This window comes from Acipenser ruthenus, unplaced genomic scaffold (assembly GCF_902713425.1).
Source record: "Acipenser ruthenus unplaced genomic scaffold, fAciRut3.2 maternal haplotype, whole genome shotgun sequence".
NCBI classification, from domain to species: domain Eukaryota; kingdom Metazoa; phylum Chordata; class Actinopteri; order Acipenseriformes; family Acipenseridae; genus Acipenser; species Acipenser ruthenus.
In genome coordinates, this window is record NW_026708927.1 from 277,501 (window position 1) to 280,000 (window position 2,500).

Sequence of the window (2,500 nt, forward strand, 5' to 3'; positions counted from 1 at the left end):
AGTCAATATTTGGTAGAGGCACCTTTGGCAGCAATTACAGCCATGAGTCTATTTGGATAAGTCTCTACCAGCTTTGCACATCTGGACACTGCTATTTTTGCCCATTCTTCTTTGCAAAATTGCTCAAGCTCCGTCAAGTTGGATGGGGACCTTTGGTGAACAGCAATTTTCAACTCTTTCCACATATTCTCAATTGGATTGAGGTCCGGGCTTTGACTGGGCCACTCCAGGACATTGACCTTTTTGTTTTTAAGCCACTCCAGTGTGCCTTTGGCTGTATGTTTGGGGTCATTGTCCTGCTGGAAGATGAATCTTCTCCAAGTCCCAGGTCTCTTGCAGACTTCAGCAGGTTTTCCTTCAGGATTTCTCTGTACTTTGCCGCATCCATTTTGCCCTCTATCTTCACGAGCTTTCCAGGCCCTGACGCAGAGAAGCATCCCCATAGCATGATGCTGCCACCACCATGCTTCACGGTAGGGATGGTGTTCTCAGGATGATGTACGGTGTTAGGCTTGCGCCAAACATAGCGCTTAGCGTTGTGGCCAAAAAGCTCTATTCTGGTCTCATCAGGCCATAGAATCTTCTTCCACTTGGTCTCAGAGTCTCCCACATGCCTTCTGGGAAACTCTAGCCGAGATTTGATGCGAGTTCTTTTCAACAATGGCTTTCTTTTTGCCACTCTCCCATAAAGGCCAGTTTTGTGAAGCACCCGGGCTATTGTTGCCATATGCACAGTGTCTCCCAGCTCAGCCGTGGAACACTGTAACTCCTTTAGAGTTGCCATAGGCCTCTTGGTGGCCTCCCTGACTAGTGCCCTATACGCCCGGATACTCCGTTTTTGAGGACGGCCTGTTCTAGACAGATTCACAGTTGTGCCATATTCTCTCCATTTCTTAATAATGGACTTTACTGTGCTCTGAGAGGATATTCAATGCCTTGGAAATGTTCTTATATCCTACCCCTGATTGGTGCTTTTGAAGAACCTTATTCCGGATTTGCTTTGAATGTTCCTTCACCTTCATGATGTAGTTTTTGTTAGGAAATGTACTAACCAACTGTGGGACCTCCCAGAGACAGGTGTATTTAACCTGAAATCATGTGAAACACCTTAATTGCACACAGGTGGACTCCATTCAACTAATTATGTGACTTCTAAAGACAATTGGTTGCACCAGAGCTTATTTAGGTGTGTCATAGCAAAGGGGGTGAATACTTATGCAATCAATTATTTTCTGTTTTATATTTGTAATTAATTTAGAACAAGTTGTAGATTTTATTTTTCACTTTGACATTATGGACTTTTCTTGTGTTGATCAGTGGCAAAAACTCCCAATTAAATCCATTTTGATTCCATGTTGTAACACAATGAAATGTGGAAAAGTCCAAGGGGGGTGAATACTTTTGAGAGCCACTGTATTTCTTAGCAGACACCCTTATCCAGGACGACTTACAATTGTTACAAGATATCACATTATTTTTACATACAATTATATTATTTTTCTACATACAATTACCCATTTATACAGTTGGATTGTTACTGGAGCAATCTAGGTAAAGTACCTTGCTCAAGGGTACAGCAGCAATGTCCCCCACCTGGGATTGAACCCACGACCTTCTAGTCAAGAGTCCCGAGACCTAACCACTACTCCACACTGCCGCACTGACCATAGTCAAAATTGAGCTACATGACCAGAGTCACCATTGAGCTACATGACCAGAGTCACCATTGAGCTACATGACCAGAGTCACCATTGAGCTACATGACCAGAGTCACCATTGAGCTAAATGACCATAGTTAGAATAGAATTGACTAGAGTCAGAATAGTGCTACACTGGAGGCTGTGTGGTCCAGTGGTTAAAGAAAAGGGCTTGTAACCAGGAGGTCCCCGGTTCAAATCCCACCTTAGCCACTGACTCACTGTGTGACCCTGAGCAAGTCACTTAACCTCCTTGTGCTCCGTCTTTTGGGTGAGATGTAATTGTAAGTGACTCTGCAGCTGATGCAAAGTTCACACACCCTAGTCTCTGTAAGTCGACTTGGATAAAGGTGTCTGCTAAATAAACACATAATAATAATACATTACCATAGCCACAAAAAACCTTAGTGGACAAAGTGGGTCTGGGTGGCCGAGCGGCAGTTCCAGGAGGTCGGCATGAAGTAGTGACTTGCTCTCATAATGCTATTAGATAACAGATACACTGGGGGGGTAAGTGCATATTACTAAGGGCATGGTCTTTTGATCAAAAAAATATTTAAGTAAAAATAATAAGTCAAGCCATGTGGGAGGCTCTGCACCCCGGGCAGAGTTCCCATTCACCCCTGGCAGCTTCCACTTCCCTGGAAGTCTGTCTGTTGCCCTCCCGTGCCTGGCGCCAGATCAGGTCGGGCTGGAGGCTCTGTTTTCGGCTTGGGGAGGCGGTGGGTCCCCTTACAGTCCTGGACTTCCATGCTGATGGAAGTATGCTGCCCTCCCGCGCCTGGCGCCAGATCAGGCCGGGC